General features: G+C 41.7%; 1 pseudogene; it reads left to right on the top strand.

The window, feature by feature from the left end:
* Window positions 1–1,073: 1,073 nt before the first annotated feature.
* LOC122358448 overlaps window positions 1,074–26,657 on the top strand; it is a 58,792-nt pseudogene continuing 33,208 nt past the window's right edge.

Raw genomic sequence — 26,657 nt, forward strand, 5'->3', positions numbered from 1 at the left:
AGCAAAAATAATACTAAAATAAACACTGACATTAACATTTTTTGATTTGTTTAAAATGTTAAGATAACAAAATGATGACCACGACAAATACATTTAACACAAAATATTGATGCATCTAAAATAATAAATACATCATTTTAATAATAGCGATGATATAATATTATTATTATTATATTATTATTATTATTATTATTATTATTATTATTATTATTATTAATAATGATAATAATCTCATACATATGCTAATAAAACTGTAAAACAGATGCAATCCTGTTTTTCTTGACAACTATTATTTTGACTTTTTCTAGGTACATGGTGGGAAAAGAAATTAATAATATTATAACATTTTGTCTAATAAATAACAGTTTTCATTTCAAAAATGTATCATATAATAACAACGGCTGCATAAACATTATATCAAATTAACAATAAATAAAAATGTGCGACAGTCAGAAGTTACCAACAAACAATCTGGTGACAGTGAATGAAATAACATTAAAATAAAATAAAAAATGGACGCGTTAAATACTGCATATTGTAACACATCTGAAACTCTGATGATACTGGTTGCCACACCCATTGCTTTAGTGTGCGTAAGTGTGTGTGTCTGTGTGTGTGTGTGATGTTGATGCACTCTTTCCATCAGAATCAAAATGTCATGCCTGAGAGGAAATGTGCAGAAGTGAAGTTTGCAGCCGCAGTACGAGCTGAATTTAAAACCGCACGGGTCAAAGCTCACAAAAACCCACGCGCACTACAGCCTCGTCTGTATCTGCGCGCATCCAGAACAACATATGTGCCATTCAAAAAGAGACACAATAGAGAAGATCCAAAGAGGTGCGGACTTTGGTTTCTGTTAATGCGCATGATACTGCAGCAGTTGTACTACACCAGCACACTCCAACTCACCTTGAATAAGAGCATCTGCCATGCCATTTTACTACCAGGGGGCGGATGATTAACCAATACACGCCCCAAAGCGCCTGGCCCTGGCCAATCGGAGCGCGGCGGGGGCGGACCCAATGGCTACATTCCCACACTTGGTTTCACTTTGCACTTCGGAACATCTCCGTCTTCCATAAAGGCGCTGGTGCAGGTGCTCTGTCTCTTCGGGGGAGGATGCCACAGGAAGGACGGGCAGGGGAAAAAAAATGAAGGAAAACGCTGAGGGAGGAGAGCACAGGATATGATAAGCGGGGTATCAGACTGGGAACGGAGGAAACTGAATATGAAAGATTTATTGAAAGGGGCACTTTGAGCTATTATTCCTGGTTGGCAATAGTACTATGATTTGGTATGTGGCCACTTTGATAGCAAGTGTTTTCAGCACCCGAGGAACGGCAGCTCAAGGTGAGTTGAAGTGCAGTATTTTTATTCTGCATCATTCTGGGAAAGACACACAGGCGTTACATTAGTGCCTTTTAACAGACGCGTTGCATCACGCGTTAGACGTGCGTTATATCTCAATCTATACATTTTTTTTAAAGAACAAGAGCGTTTGCTGGGATCGAACCCGAGACTTCGGCGTTTTCAGCGCCGTGCTCTACCAGTTGAACTACATCTACACGACAAACGACGGATTTCTTTAATACATTTGATCAAACGCATAAATTAAACCGGGATAGAACCTGCTGTTCAACCTTTGTGGCGGTGTTTGCATCATCGCGTATTAGACCACGAGCGCGACAATCGAAGGCGTGTGTTGGTCGCTATTCCAATCGATTGATGCTCTTTTGATGACAAACGCTTTTTGTGCGCCGTGAAGACCGTCTATGCACGCGTGCGTTGATCATCCGCGATGTACGCCGTGATTCGAGACGTTGATGCAGAATATCACTGATGAAAGACTGTCCAAAATTGCAGTTAGTGTTGAAAAGGGGCGTGCGGCACTGAAAGGAGACATGCTGCGATTGTCTGGGCTACTACAGTCTGTCGTGCCTGTTTACACAGTCATATATATATGCTCGATTTTGTGCATTTATGATGATAAAAGCTCAAATGCATAGCGGCGAGACGCATATGGGTGTGTGTTTGGTAAGCAAGGACGCGCATGGTCCTTTCGTTAGCTTGTTTCATCCCTTTCACGAATATTACATCCTTTCTCGTGCATATTTCTTATATTCGGAGCCCTTATTTGTTGACGAATGGACTGACTTAACCTTGCTTTTCCATCTGTGGCCAGCAGGAGGGGCCATTTCCTCCTTTAACTGTAGTTATCGTCTAATTAAACAAACAGTCATTTAAAATTGCGAAGTTAAACTTGTCATTGATATTTGCAAAATCGGTATGGCAAAATTTTACGTTTATTTCTTTCGTGCATCACACAACAACATACACACTAATCGTTTAACTCTGTCCTACGGTCACGTTTATGAGGTGTAGCCGTGCTGTAAAGCATTGAAATAAAGTTATAAAAGCCTTTTGGGTCATTATTCGAAGGTGCAGTGAATAAAATCAGTCATCTGTTGTTGCAGGCTGCAAAACAAGAAATAACAGGGAACCCCAGGCCTGGATGCTTGTTTGAGAGCTTTCTGCCTGTAATTGTATGTACTCTATGAAATAATAACCACAGTCTGTTTCCTGTCTCCCAAATCCGCCATCAGCCATTTTGAAGCTGTCGTTTGGGGAGCGTCAAGCACACTGTAATGAGACAATGTTAGTGCACAAGTGGCATAAATTAGGCCTTGATAAGAGCGCCACTCATCGATTTGATTTTCTCTGATTGACAAAATTATACCGCTGCCCAACATGTGCCCAAACCGCAGAGTTAAATCGCGTCTGTCGGACAGCTTTGTTCGCTTCAAGACAAAAAGTCAGTAAGAGAGTGAATCACAAAAATTCAGAGACAGTGGTTTATTTGGGAGAACGAGATGCGCGTTTGAGGCTCGTGAGATGATGTGTCAAGAGATTACGTGCTGCAACAGCCGAGGCAGTCAACGAAAAAAAAAAAAAAAAAGATCTAATCAGAGGTTCCTGCGTGGAAATATAAAAAGGCAAGAGCCATCAGTTTTGGTTGTCTGGACGATGAAATTATGTACACACTGGAGTAGATTCAAAAAGTATCTGAATTGACGATCTAGGTGTTTAATTGTCCCAGTGATCCTAAAAGATTTCTTCAAACCTTTAGAGGAACACTGAACCGAAAAAAAAAAAAGAAAGTAAATTCTGTATTAAAATGAGAAAATATCAGCTAAACGTCAATTTATGCACATAGAAATGGATTCAGTCCAGCTCATACTGTTCAGCTGGATTATCATCTCTGAACAGCGAAGTAATGCTGGTGACCAAAGTTTCTCGCAGCCTGATACCAAGCATCATCCTCTGCACTGAAACCACACACAGAGTGTTACAATAAGCAGGGCCAGCGACAGTCTCAGTCTTAATAAAGCTGTGAAGAGCAGCTCTTGGCACAGTTTGCAGATTGTCGGTAATGGACACCTCTGGCAAAGCTCCTTCCCCTTACCTTGCCAAGCAGTATTTATCTGACCTGCAGCCTTCTGACCGTTGGGTGCAACCACTCGCCCCAGTTCAGGGAGAGGGAAAACTGACATCTTTCTGAGATCGTGGGTTGTGGCTTCACACGTCTGCTGCGGTGTATATACATATATACATACATACATACACATATATATATATAAATAATGTATAGAATTGTGTGTGTGTGTGTGTATATATTATTTTATTGATAATATATATATATATATATATATATATATATATATATATATATATATATATATATATATATATATATATATATATTTAATTGATTGATAACTATATTTATATATAGTTCCACTGAAGTGGAGATTTTTGTCTCTGTTTGAGAGAAATTATCCTTAAAAATAGTTAAGATATAAAGCACAATAAAGAAACACTTAAAGGAATTCTGTCATTAATTCCTCACCTTCATCTCAATCTTCAAAAAGCCAATTAAGATATCTTTAGTGAAATCTGAGAGCTTTCTGGCCATGCATAAACAGCAACACAACTTTTAAGGCCCAGAAAAGTAATAAGGACATTGTTAAAATAGTCCACGTGACCCTTAGTTTAACCATAATTTTATTTAATGTTTTTTTACAGGAGTACTTTTTGCGCACCAAGAAAACTAAAATAAAGACTTTATTCAGCAATTTCTTCTCTTCTGTGTCAGCCTTTGGCACACAGTCATGAGAGTCATAGAATAAAAAAAATAATTCAACTGTCAGATGCATAAAAAAAACCCCAATGTTGTCAAACCTTGTCTACTCATAATTAATAATTAATAAATCTATTCAAAGAGACATCTTGATTCTGACATGATTCTGTCATGAGGCTCTGGTAGTCAATATATTATGGTTGAATTATATTATGTCCTATGGTGTTATGACAAAAACATAAACATTAACAACTCTAACCTCTCTCACGCCATTTGTAAATCTAAGAATCAAGATACTTTTTTTCTCATGTTATTTGTATTTATTTATTTTTCTACATTTTTGCAATGTCACACCATAGGACACGGTCCAATTTTTATTAAATCAACTACCCAGGGTCCTCTGTGACATCATTTCATCTCTTAATGCTGTTCACATCAAAGACCATAACTAATAACTATTGCTGTGTCTGAATAGCAGTATGCCAAAAGAGTAGTATGTCTGAAGTGATACCTGGAAGACCCCCTCCTGCCGTCACATCAGGTGGTGGTGGTTGAGAAAGATCCCCACATGACTGTAAAAGTACTTTGAGTGTGCGGCAATACAAAATACAGCGCTTTATAAATGACTCATAATAATAATAATAATAATAATAATATCTATTAGACATTTGAAGACAGAAGATGTTTTCCAGATCAAGAGATCTTTAACAGACATCTTGCAGACACACGTGTGTTAGTAAACCAGTTGAACTGTAAAATAAATGAAAATGAATATTTTAAAAAGGTATATTATTAGTATTTTTGCTACAGTAGGGAAATTACAATACTTTTTTCCTAATTTCTACACTTACACCGCTAACTTTCAGCAATTCATACTGCACTACATTGCACTGCTTTTTTTCGTCAGAAATGTACAGGAGAGCTTTTTTTTTAAAAGTCATTTTAGTGAAAACGTGCTTACAAAAAAGGATTGAGCCATATTGTATTGATACCAATCATACAGTTGAATACAGCTTTCTGATTCGCTAAAATGGACATAACAAAAAAACAAGGGCAATTGTCGGCTTCTGCAGTAAAACGTGAACTCGCCATGCCTTGAAAGTGGACAATACCGGCTTGTTTGACTAAACTGTATATAGGGTTCAGACTGTGCTATGCGAAGAATAATGCACTGCAATCAGCATTGTTATAGTTTAGATAGATTCTAAAAACCTATCTTTTCATATTATCATGTGACAACGATAAAATAGAGACAGTGTTGCTATCTCAATATCACAACAGCGACGATATTGTTACTAGCCATCCCAAACTCAAGTCGTTTATTAATTGCCGATACCTCCGTATTTTTTAACTGTCAAAAAAGCCTTGAGACATCTATAGGCGTCCACTGTCAGCCTGTGCGGGTCAGTCAGTAAAAGCACAGTGCTGCGGTCAGCCCTTGCGAGGCTGGGGTGAGATTTAGTGGCGTTTTAGGCCGAGCTGAGACAGTAGCTCCTGCTAGAGTTGGGCATGCTGCCACGGCGCTGCCTACATCCTCTCCCAGTCTCACCTTACAGTCTGTCTCCTTCCAGTCCTCCATCAGCTGGGGCTCCGTCGGTGCGGCTCGTGCCGTTTCCCTCACTGCCATGAAATATTCAACAGTCCACTCAGACGTACCGGACTTCACAATGCACTACATTAGAAGAGCCCTTTGCAGTCGACTGCGCACTCGCTATGGAGACTCTCCTCATTAAAACGAGCTCTTTTATACTGATGCATTAGCTCGCTATTTGTTGTCGTAGGGCGTCCTATGTAGCGATATGCACTGGGCTAATTTTCCGCCGCATATCTCTTCGCATTGTTCCTGTGAAATATTACACTGATGGCTTTGTGTTTGGGAGATAGCAAGCACAAGAATCTCTGTTCCTCCCTGAGGGACGCTTTACTATCTTCAACTCTCCCGTTCCCTTAGGCGTAGCTACTTTATAGCGGAGAACTCCGCAGTGGAGGCTCTGAATCGGCCGGGCTTCATTATTCATCATATTTTAGATGACGTCTTATTAAGAAGATACCTTGCATTGTTCTGTGTGGTGGGTGTGTCGTCATGCTTTCTGATCTTATCGTACCTCAGTGTAATGTGAAAAAAAGATGCTGATGCTTTTGCTTTTGTTTTCCTCAAGATGGGATTTCCTGCTGAGAACGTGCATTTCTTCCTCTGCTGTCATCAGTTTTAAGCGTAACTGTAATCAAATGCCATTTCAACAATCCAGGCATCTTCAGGTCTGGTGCGGTAAACTTTACGATCTGAGACTGCCTCTGTTTGCGTTCCTCTTGTATCTGAGCTCTTTGTTGGCTGTGATTTATTGAGATCTTACCCTGTGCTGTACAGCCTGGTGTTCTGGGGCTGCTGCGGGAATTTAGGGCCAGTTAATGGAACTGTTACTTGGCCTATGGGCCATTATTGAGTTACATTGGTTTTTCATCCATTACAAACATCAACACTTTTTATATGTGATTTTAACATGGACAATCACAATTTCTTCATCTGTGTTTGCAAGAAAAGTTAAATTACAGGCATCATCATTTACATTGTGCATCATATTTGCTTTCCAGTAAAAGTGTGTTTATGAATTTATAAATATCAGGAAATTGTAGTAAGAGCTGTTTCTTGCAGCTTTTTGATTTAATTAAATTAATGTATTAGGTAGATTGTTTTCCAAGGACATGTTATAATGTTCATCTGGGAACGCAACATACTTCATTTTATCATTTTTGTTAGAAATGTTAAATCATTTATAAACCTTACTCTAACACAGGAGAATACCAACAATTTATTTCTCAGAACTGTTTATTGCAGTTTAAAATTAAAAGTTGAAACCCTCGCTCCGAGTTTACTCTTTTAAATGTCCACATTTTCAAGAAAATATAGTAGCTGTAGAATTTGTGATGTAAAGAAATAGCTAGATATTAAAGATTAAGAGGATATATGAATATGTTCTTTAGTCAGTAGTAAAAAAAAGGTCATGCAGTAGTGCAAAAGTAATTTGTTATAAAATGTAATGTAAATTAACTCTATTGTTTTTATTATGTATTTTTCTTCAGTGAAACCCATGATTACTTGCTTTTAATACGTTATTGGAACTAATTATTTTTACCTCATTATATGAATTTTATGTAAGTTTAAGACTTTTGTTCATAAAAACTATTTCCAATCACTCAGTTATCAGAAAAACCAACTGAGTTCTTGATCTCCAAAGTAACTGTTAGTGACAGTCTTAAAAATACAGTAAGATAGTGTTAAATACTGTAAAATGGCTAAAAATAAAATCCTATTCTTCTCTCTCTCTCTCTCTCTAATGAAAATAATGTCAGGGCAAATGAATGGGCCAACAGCAGAGCAAATTCCTTTATCAAATTTCGCCCACTCAAGATCCTAAAAGCATTGTTAACAAACTTCAAAGTATTTCTAAACCAGTGACTAGTTGGAAATCTGTAGCATACGGTGCCATCAAATCCATGTTGAGTTTAGGAACAGACCGGAAAGTTCAGAGACACCAGCCTCCAGATGGACCACAGCGATGAGTTTGTGATGCGTTCCGTCAGATGGACACCTACGACCCTGTTACAGTGATGGCGGCTTGTGTTTCCATTGAGCAAAGCGGCCATCTGCTGTCCCAGAGGTCTCTTATTTCATCTGCTAACTTTTTCTTTTGTGCTAGAGTCATAGAGAGGGCGCTATTACTTTTTATCATGCAATACAGAGGACATTTGCTTCAATTCAACCATAACGTACCTCAGTGTTCCTTAGCGTTCACCTGACGCGCGCATGGTTAGGGAAGCGTGCATCGGATTGAACGCGGATTGAGAAATTTGCTCCAATTCAGACACAGGAGCATCGGTGAAGTCTATATCTTCACTCGCACTGACGTTTTTTACCCTGGTCACTCGTCCTCACGGCATGTGTTGCTTTCTTTGGGCAGCTCTGACATCGCTTCTCTGAGAAGTGACCTTCATCATGTACAGGCTAGCATTCAATTACAGATTTGTCAGTGGCCTGCGCAGCCGAGTGGGTTAGTGTCCTTGAGAACCCACCTCTGCTCTGTTCTCCATTTGATTGCCTATTCATGATGTGTCCCAATGGCCCTGTTGGCAGGGAGACTAACGCTGCCTCTCGGCGCACAGATTACGCTTGATCCCAGGAACGTGCGGTTTCGCTGCTGATGTGCGAGTAATTGCCGTCATATAGTATTAGTTTATACCATTAGTGAGCATGAAAAGACCGTTCTGTATAGTCAATGGTATAATCTGTATAACTGCATCTAATTACGATGAATATAAACAAATTTACTCGTCGGCTTCCGGCATGCTGGCATTAGTTTATTCATCCCGATAGTGGATAATTCCATCTGCTAGTGGAAAGGGTTTTTACGTTCGGGATTGTCTGAGATTTAGTAAACATTCAGCTTGCTTGTTTGTGTCTCAGAAAGGGAGGGAGTTACACAGCTGAGAGCTCCTCTTTGAGCCGACTCATTCATGGTTTGCAGCGGTTTAGTCAGTTCTGTAATGTTTGGTATCTGTGTTTTTTGTAGAACCAGCATTGAGTGAATACGTTCAGATGATTTAATTAGATATCGAATAGCTTTACTTAAAGGGCTAGTTCACACATTAATGAACATTTCTTCCGTCGTTTATGTCACGGTGCGGTTCAGAAAGGAGAGATCGACGAGAATATAACTTTCAACAGTTTTTAGTCTTCTACTAAAGAGCAAATAAACATGCAGGCAGGCTGTACCACACGCATTAATAGACTGGACAATTTAACATTGAACCAACAGGAACTTATAACAAAGGGTAAATGACATAATTAACTGGACACACCTGAACACAATGATACAATCAACAGAGAAACGGAAAGTAGGGCACACAAAGCACATGGGACAAGAAAACAACAACAAAGAGTCCAAATGCGTGACAATTTACTTAAACCTGTATAATTTTCCTTCTTCTGTGAAACACAAAAGGAGATACTTTGTAGATTTTTTTTAAACAAGCAATTTAACCCACACCCCAAACCTCAATAAAATAAAATAAAAAACAAATAAATCAGATAAGTCACAATATTTAGTTTATTGTTGTATCGTATATGGCCCCCACATATTTGTATATATAAAGTATATATACATATATTGATTCTCCTTGACCTGCTAATGTGTTAATGCAGATAAAATATATACTGTATATACATATGAATGTATATTTATGGAGTAGATGCCATAAAACTATAATTTTGAGATGTACTACTTCAGCAACCATTCTAGGGAATATTTTATTGGAAAAAATATATAACCTCAAAGATGAACTAAATTCCACCCAAACCTAATTTAGATTCTTTGGTATCAAGATCATTTTTATCCTCTAAATATTTGATGTAATTAGACTGTCTTCTGTATAAATGTTGCATTTTCCTACAATTAATAATTAATTCCCTCATTTGAAAAGGGATGCCATGAGTCCTTGATTTCCTGGTAAGACTATTATAAATAAACTTAGTTTCATGCTTTTCCATTATATATCCAAATTAAATCGCTGTATGCATAATGATTTGGGTGATATCTCAACACATTCTCCTCCGTGCTCAGCAAAAAATAGGGCATGGAAGCTCGAAAGTATATGGAAGCACCTCAGCATATGATTATACACACACTGACAGTATTAATCTCACGGAGAAAGCTTTAACGTTCCTTTGATAAACTGACCAGGCCATGTTTCTCGTCCCCTAAATATGAACTGTAACGGTGTTGGGCGGTATGTTGACCTTGGAAAATCTTCTCATAAGAGTCTTGCAGGTCAACATTTCTCTCTCTGACCAAAAAATAGTACAGTTTAAACTTGTTCTTGATGCAATGACTGTGTAAAAAAAAGGTAAGCTTCAGTGGTGGTAGTAAAAAATGTACAAAACATTGTTCTGTAGTAATTTATGTCAAAAAAATCGTATTTTCTTCTTTGAAGGTTCTCTGAACCATAACAGTTGAGCTAAGAGCTCAACCGCTGATATATAACACAAATATCTGCCCCATTCGGATCACCAAGGGCCCATATAATGCAGTGTAAATGTGTGGTGTGAGTGATGGGTGTGTTTATATGCGCTGAAAGGGTCATGTGTCTTTGTTGTGCCTTTGGGAGTGAAAGCAGACACAAGTGGATTAAAGGGTGAGCTGGTACTTGGGTCCAGCACCTTTAATCCTCGTGTTCCCTGCCTGCAATACAGTCATTTGCAGTTTTAGGCCATTCTTTGAGCTACATGACTGCAGTTTTTTTACAAAGGCTTCTTTATAATGGATCAATATTATTTACATTATTAAAATGTTCTTTGGGGAAACAAAATGGTTCTTCTATGGCATAAAAGCAAAAAAAAAAGCTTTTGTGTAGCCATATAATGTATAATTCATACAGTTATAGTTGTGTAAAACATGACATTTGATTCAGTTGCAAAGCTACTACAATGAGAAATATTAAACAGGAACGAAATGGTGTCAACTGCACAGGGCGGGTGAATTATAATACCGGACCAGTGAACGTCATGGCTTGAGTTTCAGGCATAGTGTGTATTCTTTCGGAGCAGTCTTGACCACACAATATTACAATTTTAAATGTTTTTTTTTTTAACTGTGACGACAATCGCTTATCTGGATCAACTAAACGCTGGATTTTAAGCATGTGAAATATTTAAGGTTCGCAGCATGAAATCTTTCAAAAAGATTTTACACACATTTATATATATATGAATGTGGTGCCGTGTTATGAGTAGTGGTTGCAGAAATTGAATGTGCTCAAAATCTAGTGTGACTACATCATAGCATATTATATTAAAAGTATAGATACTATAGACGAACTATGTGGGCAAATGCAAAGTACAATCATGGAGTGTAGAGCCTGGACATTTATGAATTATGGTGATTTATGGTTTTTGAATGAGCTTAAATTTTACTGGTAACTGCTCTTACATGTGAAATACAAAAAAAATGGTTATTGATTTCTGTCCTTACATTTTTTATTTTATCGGCCCTCACTCCTGTCAAACCATATGCTGGTGTCTCAATATAAAATATACGTCTGGAGCCCTGCAGTGAGGTAATAAGGAGGAAGTAGGTTGAATAATATTTAAAATTATGAGGACTAACAATAAGGCAGAAAAGTTCAGAATTAAAGGAACAGAGAGAGCATACGATTGCTAGTGGATCTCAGTGGAGGAAAAACTGTTAGCGAGAAAGTATGTAGTGGCTATAAAAAGAAGCTGTCTAAATATAGCTATATTGCTAGTTAACAGACTAAGTGAAGTGTTAATTATGTGAGATTCCAATGTGCTGTGTACAATTCTTGATCTTGCAACATTTTTTCACAGTATATACGCTCCCAACCATGCAAAAGTGTTACAATATGACAATTAGCCCATTCTAACGAGGCTAAACGTGGGGCTCCCTGACCCACATTTACGGCTTGCTGAAATGCTCTTTGTGAACCTGGTCATGTGCAGATTGTAGTAAGTTTATAAGTATGCATGCACCCTGTTGGTCTCTCATTAAAGTTAAGCTTCTCTCTTTGTGGTACTTTGCGATCTTCTGCACTCACAATAGTAGAGCGGATTTCAGGGCCCAGGTCCGTGACTGGAGGGTGCAAGCTTTACTTTAGGAAAGGAGTAATTTCATTAAATCTGCACTGTTTCAGTCCAAAACCTGTGTGAGCTAAATCAAATAAAGTGGATTAACTCTTCCACAGGATAAAGCTGATTAAACTGGTAAACAAAATCACAGTTGCATACGAGTTGGGTAGAACTTTGAGAGACGGTTGTTACTTTTTTAAACATACAGAAAGTTAATGATATCCATAACGTTCAGTTGCATTTACGGCTTTGGAATGTAATTTTCTGTCAATTCGATTCGAAACGCATCTGCAATTGTTTCCTGCACTGATGTCGTTTAAGTGAATTTACAGAATCAATGCTTGTACAAAATCATTTTACCTGAGCTTCATATGATAACGGTCATATGATGTTGCTAAGAAGAACATTATTTTGTGCATTTGGTGTAATGCAATGTGTTTATGCTGTTTAAGGCAAAAACTACATTCTTTTCCACAACAAGCACTAACGTTACTCTTCACTTCTCGCATTTAAATGGTAAGTAGTCTCTGTACACAGCCAGCTTAGGCTGCTCTTCAGGTTTTAGGGATCAGTTCTCTGTAACTGCGCTGAACACACTCTAATATTTGTGTTGAACTGTTCTGGAACAGTGTTTTAAATACAACTTAACCACTGATTTCTAGTTGTGTCCTCTTTTGTAAGCACAAACAAATGTCACTTTTACAACGAAACACAGCGTCTCCAGAACATGGCGCCTGCAGCAACACTACAGCGAGAATAATAGCTCCGCCTTCTTTCTTTGTGTGAACAGCATTTGAAAATAAACCCACTCTGTGACGTAGAAAAGTATGGGCGTGTTTAAACAAGCTGTTTTAGGGGGGTGTGGACAAGTCAGAACTTTAAAAAGAGTACCTCTTTGGTTTTGAAACCTTGATCTTTGCGACAGAACAGAACATTTGAAATCGCATCATATGAATTTAGTGTGATGAGAGAGAAAAGCTTCAAAATGCTTCACATTTATTTGATCAAAAATATAGTAAAAATAATTTTTGTGAAATGTCATTACAATTTAAAATATTTTTTTTTGTTTGAATATATTTTAAAATGCAGTTTATTGCTGTGACTTCAGTGTCATCATCCTTAACTTTATTAATTTTTCAAAGAGTGCAGCCTGGGCGATGGGGTGGGGCGACACATTAAGGGGCGACACTTATCACTACGCCTATTGCCAATTATATTGGTTTATAATAAAGCAGTTTACACAGTTTGGCTGTACGTAATACTGAAATATTAAGCACTAACCGCAGTGATTTTAGTTAGAATCAATTGGCAAAGGTTCCCTTTCAGTCGGTCACTCCGAGTCACGTCGGATGACCGACGAATTGGGATCTCGCTTCGAGAGACCAATCTACTTCGAGTGTATCTAAACAAGCCAATTGAAGATTGGCATGCGCTATCGCATCCAGCTGCCGCTGATCACAGCGCGTGTATAAATAAGCAGCGGGTGCAGCGCGCCATTCAGCTTTTAACCGGGCCGAGCGTGACTGTTCCGCTCAAAAGACGATCTACGAGTGTTGGAGTACGGCGTTTCAGCGGAGGTCGTTTTCCTGCGTCGAGTGGATTGCCACAATCAGGCTGCACTACCCCCCTGTTTGTGTGCAAAACGGCTATCCCCTGTTGCCGCAGCACTAAAAGAGAGCATTGGCGGGTGCGTCTTTTTAAAAGCGACGTTACGTCTGGCAAACTCGGCGCGTCTTGGAAGACAGCGTGGGTCTTGCTTCAGACTCACGTACACCCGTGTGTTTCTGGATGCGGTTGTTACCTGGTGTTAGGTGATGGTCACAATCGTTGCCTCGTGTGCCTGGGCTTATGCGCTGAGGTGGCGGTTGTGGATGAATCATTTCCTCGCGGGAGATGGTCATCTCGGAGTGATGGGCGGGCTCTGTCGCCTTGAAAAAGGAGGCGGAGCTTGTGTTTGCTCGACTTGGTTCTCATTCTGGCTGCAGACAGGTGGGCTCCATTTCGTTGTGACACAAAGCTTAAACTCTGCAACCAGTGGAGCTGCAAAAGGGCAGTCTGGACCCTCACGTGGGGTATCAGCTGTACCCTCTTGGGCTCCCCCTGATGATCAGAAGTCAATCGCTGCATCGGAAGGTGAGCCAGACATTTCTGGAAGTGAAGATCCGGTTGCTCTGCGTCTACCAGGCGTTGAATGTACTGGATACAGATCTAGAAATGGTGGCTATGCTTGCCCAGGCCGTCGAGGTGATCGGGATCAAGTGGAAACCTCCACTGCTTCCGGGCCCTCGAGGCTGGACGATTAGTATTTAAGGGTGGCTTGCGCTGGTTCTCAGGGCCCCCACCCTGGTACCTTTCTTCCCGGAAGTGCATGAGGAGCTTACTGGGATGTGGAAAGCACCTTTCACTGCCAGAAACTGCCCCAGTGGCTCCTCCTCCTTCACCACCCTTGACAGTGGCACAGCCAGGGAGTTCGGTGATCGCCCCCAGTGGAGCGGTCAGTTGGGATGCAGCTGTGTCCCAATGCCGTTTCGGCTTAGTGCGGTGATCCTGTGCTCCCCTCCGGGCCTGCAGGTACTGGAAGTCGGCTCTGAGCGGCAGTGCCTTGTGCGGCCTGTGGACAAGCTGCGTCTGCAGTACACGCTTTGGCGTTGTTGCAGGTTCATCAGGCCAAGGCACTGAAGGATCTGCACAGGGGTGGTCATGACCTGGAAGTTCTGAAAGAACTCTGTATCGTGATGGACCTCGCGCCACGGCGGCACGAAGGTCTGCGCGATCTCTGGGTTGTCACGATGGCCACTCACGGTGGTCCAGAAACGCCATCTGTGGCTGTGTCTGAGTCGACATGCGCGAGAGTAGACAAGACCGCGTTCCTTGAATGCCCCCATGTCCCAGACCGGCCACTTCGGCGACGCGGTGGAGAACTTTGCCCAGCAGTTCTCCGCTGCCCAGAAGCAGACTGAGGTAAGAAACATCCTGCCTCGGCGTGCAGCTGCTGCCTTCACCCAGCCGCCCGGCGGCCCACCTCCAGCCAGCTCGTCGCCGAGGTGCCCCCTGCTGCCGCCACCACTCCCGTGCAGTCAGCGCAGCAGCCCCATCTAGGCAGCACCGTGGAGCTGGCAGCAGGGCAGCCACCCAGCCTGTCCAGGCTCCTGCCAAACCTGGAGGAAAGCGCCCAGGTGCAAGAGGCCCTCAGATCCGGGGATGGAGGGCTGCTCTGCCGGGCAGAGAATGTTGCGCTACCTAAAACCTCGACAAGGGCGGTTTCCTCTGTCTCTGGGTCCCCAGGAGAGCGAGGAGTTGAGCGGGCCAGTTCCGCGCCACTCACGCTCTCCTTGGGCTAATATGCAGCAGTGGGAAGACTGGGAGGGCGAACCAACAGCCTACCGCCTCACTTCTGCGGGGATGCAGGTAAGAGTTGCACACACTCAGACCCGCCGGGACCGGCCACGAGGCGCCGAGCGGGTCCCTGCACTCCCCTCGCTGCCCCATCGCCTGCACGTCGGTGGTTCCGCTTCGAGCCGCTAGTTCGGTCTCTGGATGCCTGGTTGAATCTTCCCAGGCTATCCCGGTGGCTCCTGCGAACCCTTCGACTTCGGCTATATGATTCAGTTCATCCGCGTCCCCCAAGTTCAGTGGGATCCGCTATATGTCAGTGAACAATCGTGTGCCCCTGTCTTGTGGGCGGAGATTGCTGTCCTTCTAGTGAAGGCACGATAAAGCCGCTTCCTCCAGCCGATGTGAGGTCGGGGCTTACAGCCCATACTTCATAGTGCCCAAGAAAGCGGTGGGTTATGACCAATCTTGGATCTGTGAGTCCTGAATCGAGCACTCCGTTCAGGATGTTGACACAGAAAGCGCCTATTCAGTGCGTCCGTCCCCAGGATTGGTTGCAGCGATGGACCTGAAGGACACGTGCTTTCGTGTGTCGATTCTTCCATGCCACAGGCCATTCCTGAGGTTGGCGTTCGAAGGTCGAGCATATCAGTACAAGTCCTACCCTTCGGGCTCTCCCTGTCGCCACGCGGCGTCTTCATGCAAGTCGCGGAAGCAGCCCTTGCTCCACTGAGAGAGTAAGGCGTTCGCATTCTCAACCAACTGGATGACTGGCTCAGTCCGGGCTCAGTTGTGCGAACACAGGGATCTGGTGCTACAGCACCTCAGCCAGTTGGGGTTTCAGGTCAACCAGGAGAAGAGCAAACTCTGTCCAACGCAGAGGATCTCTTTTCTTGGGATGGAGCTGGATTCGATCGATCAGATGGCACACCTCACAGAGGCGTGCCAATTCGGTGTTGAACTGCTTCAATATGTTCAAGAGCAGGATGGCGGTCCCACTGAAATATTTTCAGAGGCTCCTGGGGCATATGGCAGCGCGGCCACAGTGATGCCGCTGGGACTAATCCATATGAGTCCGCTTCAACATTGGCTACGATCGAGTCCCGAGGTGGGCGTGGCAAAGTGGCACTCACGGGTTCAAATAACACCGGCCTGCCGCCAAACCTTCACCCGTGGTCAGACCTCTCGTTCCTTCGGGCGGGTGCCCCTGGAGAAGGTCTCCAGGTATGCTGTGGTTTCACGGATGCCTCCACCACCGGCTGAGGGCCACGTGCAACGGGCATGCAGTGTCAGGGGTTTGGGCGGGCCCTCAACTGCAATGGCACATCAACTGCCTAAAGTTGCTGGCAGTACATCTCGCCCTAGGCAGTCTCGAGAACTGCCTTCGAGGCCAGCATGTACTAGTCCGCAGAGACAACATACTGACCGTTGCGTACATCAACCAACAAGGTGGTCTACGCTCCGTCGTATGTCGCAACTAGCCCACCACCTCCTCCTCCTATGGAGTCGGAAGTTCTGAGGTCGCTTCTGCCATTCACATTCCAGGAGTGTGCAACCAGGCAGCCGACGACGAGCTGTCGCGAGCTGCACTACCCGGAGAATGGAGACTCCATCCCCGGGCGGTTCAGCTGATTGGGAACGTTTCGAGCCACTCAGGTAGACCTGTTTGCCTCTCAGAGACTTCCCATTGCCCACTGGCACACAGCTGGCTGCGGGGCCTTTGCAAGTATGTATTTCCCCAGTGAGCCTTCTTGCACAGACACTGTGCAAGGTCAGGGAGGACTAGGAGCAGGTCTTGCTAGTAGCACCCTACTGGTGAAGACTTGGTTCCCAGAACTTGTGCTCCTCGCGACAGCCCCTCCTTGGCCGATCCCTCTGAGGAAGGATCTTCTGACTCAGAGATGGGGCACCCCTTGGCACCCGCGTCCAGACCTCTGGAAACTCCATGTCTGGTCCCTGGATGGGATGCGGAGGCTCTAGGTGACCTACCTCAAGAGGTAGTCGACACCATTTCTTCGGCTAGAGTGCCGTCCACGAGACAGGCCTATGCCTTGAAGTAGAGCCTGTTAAATCGAGTGGTGTTCTTCTCAGGGTGAAGACCCCCGGAATTGCCCTATCAGTCGTGCTTATCTTCTTGCAGCAAGGGTTGGAGCGAAGGCTGTCTCCCTCCACCCTTAAAGTCTACGTGGCTGCAATCGCTGCAAATCATGACCCCATAGATGGGAGGTCTGTGGGTAAGCATGGCCGGATTATCAGGTTCCTGAGGAAGCCAGGAGGTTGAATCCTCCACGGCTCCCAGCAGTACCCTCTTGGGACCTGTCTGTAGTGCTGACAGCACTGCAGTAGGCTCCGTTGAACCCTTGCCAGCAGTTGTGCTAAAGTTCTTTTATCTATGAAGACATTGCTCCTGCTCGCATTGGCCTCCATCAAGAGGGTAGGGGACCTGCAGGCTTTTTCGGTCGACGATTCGTGCCTACAGTTTGGGCTCATGATTCCCAGGTACCACTGAGGCCACGGCCCGGCTCGTGCCCAAGGTTCCCACTACCCCTCAGAGACCAGGTGGTGAACCTTCAAGCGCTGCCCCTGGAGGAGGCAGACCCAGCCCTGGCGTTGCTTGTCCCGTCCGAGCACTCCGATGCTACGTTGACCGGACACAAAGCTTCAGGACCTCAGTCCAGCTCGTTTGTCACAGAGGCCGGCAGAGAGGGAGTGCCGCCTCCAAGCAGAGGATGGCTCACTGGATAGTGGGCGCCATTACCCTAGCGTACCAAGCACAGGGTATGCCCTGCCCCCTTCAGGTTGCGGGCACACTCAGCAAGTGTTGCATCGTCCTGGGCGGTGGCTCGTGGCACCTCGCTGACAGATTGTAGAGCTGCGGGCTGGGCGACCCCAACACGATTGCTAGATTCTATAGCCTCGTGTGGAACCGGTATCCTCCTGTGTTCTCACCTCAAACTGGTAGAAGCACTGAGAGGCCGGTTTGGGTCGGCTTGTTAACCGCTCCAGAGCGTCCATACAGTAGACCCTGTCGAGCTCCTCCATTCCCCTCGGCAGCCAGATGTTGCGGAGCATCCGGCGCCAGGCCCTCTCGATGAATCCGTGAGAACCGGTGAGGGCTGGGAGCCATGTAAAGTACCCCAAGAGGACTTTATGTGTGTATTTCCACGGCATAGCCTTAGAGCCCCGTGTTTCCCCGGCAGACCTTCTGCCCGTCTAAGAGGGTTCAATCACCTCCAATTTTCCATATGCAAACTGAAATACTGTCCATATGCGTATTCGTTCCGAGACCTCCTACGGGAAGGCTGGACTTCCATGCGTCCTGTTCACTAGAACGTGGGGCGTTTCCCAATGTTCAGTCTTACGAATGGGTAGTGTTACAAAAGTAGCTGGCTTCTTGTGGTTGAGCCCGGCCTACGCCGATAGACTGAGGGGCTTGTGGGCTCCCACAGGACACTGGAAGAGGCAGCGTCCATGGCGTTTTGGTAGGGATCCCAATTCGTCGGTCATCCGACGTGACTCGGAGTGACCGACTGAAAGGGAGCGTCTCGATTACGTATGTAACCCTCGTTCCCTGAAGAGGGAGCGAGGCGTCACGTCCGTCGCCACGGTGCTGCACCTCTGCTGAAGGGCGGGTCACTAGCTCGGCTCCTCAGCGAAAACCTGAATATGCGCTGCACCGCTGCTTATTTATACACGCGCTGTGATCAGCGGCGGCTGGATCGCGATTAGCGCGTGCCAATCTTCAATTGGCTTGTTTAGATACACTTTCGAAGTAGATTGGTCTCTCGGCGAGATCCCAATTAAATCGGTCATCCGGCGTGGCGTCTCCGTTCCTTCTTCGGGGAACGAGGGTTATCATACGTAACCGAGGCGTTTTTATTTGCTTAAGACAAATTAGTTAGATTAAGTAACAATGAAATGCTTGGCGATGGCATCTCTGAGCACTTCAAACAGGACAGCAGTGCTTCTCACGGATGAACAATATACTTCTAAGTCGTATCTATGCTAAAGCGTGTTAAATTAATTCAGATTGTTGTCGCACTCTTCACAATAAACGAAACACACACATGCTTTAACTCTGAGCTGCTTTAGATCTGGGCGATAGGCTATGTTGATTTATTTGTATATTTAGGTCTACATTATGATCGATGGATAAGCACCATCTATGATGATAATACACTGCAGGTCAGTAACACATCAGACAAAGCCGCATATCTTTTTTTTAATATTTATTTTTATATTTTTCAAATTCTTTATGGTTATATTTTAATGAACAACCGTGGTGACAATAAACAATAATACGCATCCCTGCATCATCGTGAACTGGGGTTTTATGTGAGGATGATGAGAATAAGAACCTTGCTGAAACTATATATTATATATAAACCTATATTTTGTTTACTAAAACACCTGTTACTATATCTGACCTACAGCAAATATTATTATTAATAAATGTTCCTATCTTTTCTCTGCTGCACTTTATTTATTTATTTAATAAGAACACGCACAAAACTATAAGGATGTGGATACATAAATAATTGGATTTGTAATATCTGCTGTGACAATGGGCAATTACTATAAAATCTATAAACCCTTTAAAAACTGTAATAGAATCATTATATTGGCTCAAATATTTGATTAAAATGTAAACACTAAGTTCCCCATGAAAACATTTGATTAGCACTTTATATTTATATAATTATATGATAAAAGTAATGTTTGCGACGCACTGAGCAACGCAACTCTCTTTAAACAATCTTTTAATTGTAAACAAAATATAAAAAACCCCAAAACTTCATCTCACTAAATTGCTACAGCTATTAAACAGATAATAATTAAGACAGACCTATGTTTCTAGAGTTATCACATAACATTTGTGTAATATGACCAGGTGCTTGAGGAGTTTTGTTGCTTATTTTTCTCACTTTTGATCAAATGTGTCCTTTCTGAATAAAAGTATACATTTTTTACTCTTAAATTCGTACTGACAAATCAGTTCTTTACTAGTTAACCACAAATCTATTTATTTTGTCATGTTAAACTGTAAATTAACTGCTAAGTAAGCTATGCTCGAGAGCTAAACACATTTTGATGTGTATCTTTGTGCTTTAGCGGTACTTCAACGTTATAAAAATAGTAGTGTTTTTGTTTAGTATGTAGTGAGGAAGGAATGGCGGAGAGCACTGTTTTTGTAACCTACTTTTTCTTACATTTTACTGTTACTGAATCACTTAGTTTTCCATACAGTGTCTCGGTGGTGGAGAATGCACCGTCAGCAGGTCCTTTGATCCCGGAGGTGATTTTCCCCTTCATTGAGGCGCTGAAGCCATGCTAACTCTGATAGAGGAGAGAGTGCTCAATGGCTGTGGTGGAGCTGGCTGAAGAAAATCCATTCCCCCAATATATTTTCTGCTGAGGCAGGTACAATGACCTTTAGCGTTCCGATAGGTCACCCACAGGCATGTGACGTGCTTGTGCATTGATTGCTAAAACTCTGGCTCCTCTATTGTAAAAGCCATCCAAGTGTGAATTAGCTGAGATCAATGAGGTGCGTGGATAAGCCTCTTGTCATCTCATTATGTGCTTGGCCGTTCCTTTTAAGTAATAATTACCTGAGAACTTTCACAAGTCCAGCGTTTGGGAAACTATCCAAGTCTTAACAACAAATGTTTGTTAAATGGGACAATGAGCTGTTTGACACCTCAGACTGAGTAGAGGTTTTAGGGACAAATGTGACAAATGTGTGTTTAAATCTGGTCATTTTTGGTGTGTGGCAAAGCATAAGTTTTGTTAGAGCTGTAGAGCTTCTGAGGATATGCAGATTCAAGCTTGGCCTGCTTGAGTTCCTGATCCTCCACAGTTTTTAATTTAATTTAATTTAATTTAATTTTATTTTATTTTATTTTATTTTATTATTATATACTGAATATGTATCTAATTTAATTTAATTTTTATTTTTTAATTTAATTAAATGAAATTTTTGAAAGCTGAAAATGTGTGTATGTTTCATGTGCAGGTGCCCACGGGTGAGAGAGAGCCCCAGTTTGTGACGGCCCGTGCAGGAGAGAGTGTTGTTTTGGGATGTGACGTGAGCCACCCCCTAAACGGCCAGCAGACTCCCTATGTGGTGGAGTGGTTCAAATTCGGTGTGCCTATCCCCTTCTTCATCAACTTCCGTTTCTATCCTCCTCATGTGGACCCTGAGTACGCCGGTAAGCACCATCATCTATGTAATGTCCAGAGTTTAAATGCAATTAATAATTATGTACAGAAGACGATTAATCTTATGTTAACTAAGTGTATTGAGTGCATACTGTGCTTCTGATGAGCTTCTATGAGCAAGTGTTGTTATTGTTAGCTAAATGTAATTTTTTTCACCTTTATTTTTCAGCTTTTAACATAAAGATGAAATTAAGTTCTGGGCAATGATTAATCACGATTAATCACATGAAAAATCAAAGATTTGTGTGAATATTATATGTGTGTGCTGTGTATATTTATCATGTATATATAAATACACCCAAATACATGTATATCTTTAAGAAAAATGTGTTTGTATATTAAATATTTTATAGATCATATAAATTATATGAATTTAAATACATAATACATGTACATATTTTTTAAATATATACTGTACATCTTTCATATACATAATAAATATACACAGTACACACGCACATTTATTTTGCATGTGATTAATCACAATCAATCATTGCCCAGCGCTAATATAAATATAAATATTATTAATGTAAAGGATTAGTTCATTCCAGAATAAAAATTCCTTATAATTTAATAACTTCCTAATCCTAGTGTGAACAAAACCTGAACCCTGAAATGAAAATCAGAAAAGTTTAAGTACTAAACTTACCAAAAGTCTCAATTACCTTATTTATTTTTTTATGCTTTGGCAGAAGCATACTGTACAAATTATTCAATAAAACCTTAACTAACATTATTAAGCTTTATAATACTATATCAGTATATAAATAATACAAAATTAACAGACTGAGACCACTTTCCTATTTCCATAGTTACTTTCATTGAAAACTGTATTTTTAGCATTTCAACCTGAATGAAAAGTTAAAGGTTAGTTCACCCCAGAAGTCTGTCATTAATTACTCACCTTCAATGTCGTTTCAAACCCGCAGGACCTTTGTTCATCTTCGTAACACAAATTAAGATTTTTTTTTTGATGAAAAAGAGCTATCTGACCCTCCATAGACAGCAACACAACTGAAATGTTCCCAGGTCCAGAAACGTAACGTTAGTAAATGCATTGGTAAAACAGTCCATGTGACATCAGTAGCGCAACTTCAGTTTTTCAATGCAAAAATAACAATTTACTCAACTCAAACTAGATTTTAAATGATAGATTTTCCAAATTTTGGGTACCTTGTGAAGCCAATAATTCTTAAAAGTACGTCACAGTGCACCAGCATCAAAACTGCGAAAGACCATCATAAACCGGCCTAACCAGAATGGAAATACACAGTGGGCTGTGCAGCAGGAGTAGTATGTGAATTTGTACTGAGCCCAGGGTTTAGGTTGGGTTTGATTAAATTTACCTGCTCGTGACAGATTTAGAGAAAGCTGTTAACTGTAAACAAACCATTAAAAGTTCCAGTCACACCATCAGTCTTCCTTTTGAATTCAGAAGTGTTGCACTTGATCTAATGTGCTCATTTTGTGTGAGCCTGAGCGAAGCTCGCACGTTTTTCTATGTTTACTACTTAACACGAAAGCGAGCCCTTTGTCCGACCCGGAGAAAAAGAGAGTGTGAGCAGCCCTTGACATGGATTGTGAAAAGCTTTAGTAATGGCTGCCTGCTAGCATGGCACTCATTCTCTTTCAAGGTGCATTACAGAACCTTAATTACCGCAGATCTGCTGCTGGCCGTCTGGGTGAAAAATCACCTATTGTCAGCACTTCTCAAGCGCACACTTCCCCGCGACACGGGGCGCAGGGCTGCGTGAGACACATCCATCTCTGTGATTGAGATTATTTGATCACTTAACTGCTATGTCACACCTTATTAAATTGGAAACTTCTGTTGCTTTCTGTACGGAGAGAGCTTTGTTGCAAAACCTGTTTAACTGCAGCGCCGTCTGCGGTCTACATAGGCAGCTATATTCTAAGGGATACATTCTGACCGCACTGGAATCGCATTAGTTTAATGATTTGGAACGCTGTTTACAGACAGACATAAAACTCTCCTTACATTAGTGCACAGGAGACTCAACTCGCAGCAAGCTAACAATATATATATATACTCCAACATAAGAAAAAACAACAACATTAAAATACATAACAAGTGCAAATATTAAGCAGTCATTATGTATGTCATAAACTGAAATTACTTTATAGTATATAAAATGTGTTATTTGTCTTATCAACAGCTTTTATGTCAAGAGTGCAATTATGATGCCTTCAAATGTTATCTAGTTAGGTGGCTCCCTAGGTTTTGCAACAGAGCTGTACTGCGATAGCTTATCGGATGTGGCGTTTTAATTGAACCGTTCCCTCACTGAATGAGAGGTCGAAGCTCAAAAGAAGGCCGGCAAAGACTTGTGCTTCCCATATTTATGTCGCAATTTCTCATAAATCCTCTTCAACCATAAAATAAATAATTGATTTTAGTAAGGGAGAGGAAGGGGAGAGCGAATTAACTATCATTGCACTATTTGGTTGTGGCCTCATTGCATTTTAAATTAGATATGAGATCTAATGTTCAGTTCCAGGCTTCCATCGGTGTGACTGTATATCATCGTCTCCTGTGGGTACTATAGCGTCTCAATGGCAGCTCATTTCGTGCTCGTTCCTTTACGCCACGAGGCTTTCGTCTCACAGTTTGGCTGGACCCGCACGCAATTACCATTGAACTCCAAAAGGCTATTACTGTAACTCACAATGCAATTTTCTGCCGCAGAAATTCCCAAACTCTCTCCCTGTTGGCCACTGCCAGAGCTCCGGTCTGATTCTCCACCAATTTAGCGTATTAGAGTCCTCATTGTCTTGCAGACGGACAATCTATCGGCAATCATTGCAGCAGTTTAGATGTGATTTACACAGGCTCTCCTAAAGTGATTCTTAGCTAGAGGCAGATTGTGTTCATTCAGGACGGGCCTGTTTACGGGCCCCTAAAACGCTGTGCACAAATCCATCCCCAGTCATTGCTGGCAAGAAGCCTGCAGGAGGATTTTGGTAATTAAGCGCCTAACGAGTTTGCTTAATGAACGGCCCTGTGCGCTCAGAAAGTAGAGTGCTCTGAATAAAACGTGATCTTCTGAGGTGAACCCTCACAAAAATCTGCTGGGTTGAAGCTTCTGTATATTCGTCACTATTTAAGAGTTTGGGATTAGCATTTATTTGATCAAAATGCAGTAAAACAGTAATATAGTGAAATGATTCATTTTTAGTTTTGAAAACATTTTAATGTGAAGGCAAAGCTGAATTTTCAGTCTTCAGTGTTACATGATCATTCTAATATGCTGATTGGCTGTTAAAGAAACGTATTATTATCAATGCTGATAACGTCATTATTAATGTTGCTCAATATTATTGTGGAAACCGCGAATGATAAATAGAAAATTCAAAAGAACAGCTTTTATTTGGAGTAGATATTTATTGTGACACATCTGTCACTTTTGCGCCGTTTAAAGGGGTCGTGAAGTGAATTAAAACAGTTTATATTGAAGGCATTCTACTTTTACAATGTTCTGCTCTATGATGTAATAGTGTGGATAAGCACCACCTCCACAGAAGATCCGCATCACTGCCTGTTTAATTAAACTTTTAATTTTATAAAAACCTAATAAGTATGGAAAATAAATGTAATTAACATATATTTCTAATTTCTGATGCGGGTGTCACAAACAATATTGGTTATATAACCAACACCCAGGTTCAGTCCTTTGACAATGTTTGCATTCTTGAACAAAATGATATAAAACAGGTTACAAAGATATTGTGGGGACATATGTGTGACATCAGACTGTTAACACAATAAAAGTGGGCGGAATTTTGATGTGAAAAAAAGGGTAATGAGCTGCCAAACTGATTTATCTGAATCAGTTATTTTAGTGTTACATATTTTCTGATGCTCATTTCGAAGCGTATTTTAACAAATGTACATGCATTTTTAGGATGTTGATCTCTAGTGTAGTATTTATATTTACGGAGTTTTAACATTTTAAAAGTTGTGTAAAAAAATCTAAAATGTAATTTCTGGTTAAATCATATACATGAAAAGGAAAAATGTTGATATGTTACAGAAGAGGTGATGTAAAATGTAATGGTCACAGAAATGTTGTGGCAAAGCAAATAAAATGCAAATTCTGTATTGCTTCTAAAAATGTTTTTTTTTTGTAATGATTTTATATATGTTGTGTAAAAAAAGCTAAATAACTCCTATTTAGCAAAACAATTATCAAATTAATTTTTGGTACAAGTGGTCCATTTGGTCTGTTTTATATGCCCCATCATTTTTCTACAAGGAGCGAACACATTAGAGTAAAGTAGTCATTAAACTTGGCAAATGTTATGTAAATACACATTTTATACATTTTATTGAGACATGTTTGATATATCTTTATATTATATCACCTGTATTTAATGTATTTTGTCATTTTTTTGTTCATTTTATGTCTCATTTACGTTGCTCTGGTCATGTAGATATCTTTGTTTCTATTTAGCATAAATCTCAAGAAACTCATGAAGAAACTCAGTCCATGGACTTCGTTCACTCACCACCAGATATCACTCCTCACCACATTGACTCTTGCCCCACACCACTGTATTTCACTCCGGACTTCAACTCCCATCATCCACTGCACTGACGACACAGGCTCACCTGCATTCAATCACACAAATGCCACAAATAACAGGTTCAAGTTCTGTTCCACGCCGAGTACTGATCTGTGTTTAGCACTCTTCTAGTGTTACCAAGGCATTCTATGTTTTTTTTTAGTCCGCGGTAGTGTTTTAGTGTTAATAAAGAGATACATTAATACAAATATAAAATACAAATAAAAGCAAGAGGTGGTTAAAATCACTAAAATGCGACTACTGATTAGTTACCCGGTTAACAGAAAGCCCCTACACTGGCACAGAACGTGTTAAAAAGTGTTCAAATACACTTGCACTGAACGGCATTTAAGCCTGTAGTGAGCAAGATGATGCAGTTCTGTTAGCAGTGGCTTTGAGAACACCTTTTATTTGCTGTAACATTCAGTGTGAAGATGCTCCCTAACTTTGATGCCGATGCCCGATCCCATCAGTACTTTATCACCCCGCACGAAAATAGCTGTGATTTTGAAGGCCTTATTTTTTACTGCAAGACCGCAGCCTCCTCTGCCCCGTGCCGTATTGATTTTCTGCTCTGGAAACCTGCCGTTTCCTCTCTCAGGTGCAGCTGTGATCCCAGGGCCATGATATCTAGTGCTCACTACACAGCAGCATGAAGTATGAAGGCCAGCCCGGAGTCTGAGACGCTGCAGTGAACGTTCAAAAACATTAAATCCCAGCTAAAGTCCTCAAATAGGCAAA

The sequence above is a fragment of the Puntigrus tetrazona genome, chromosome 15 (genome assembly GCF_018831695.1).
Source record: "Puntigrus tetrazona isolate hp1 chromosome 15, ASM1883169v1, whole genome shotgun sequence".
Taxonomy (NCBI): domain Eukaryota; kingdom Metazoa; phylum Chordata; class Actinopteri; order Cypriniformes; family Cyprinidae; genus Puntigrus; species Puntigrus tetrazona.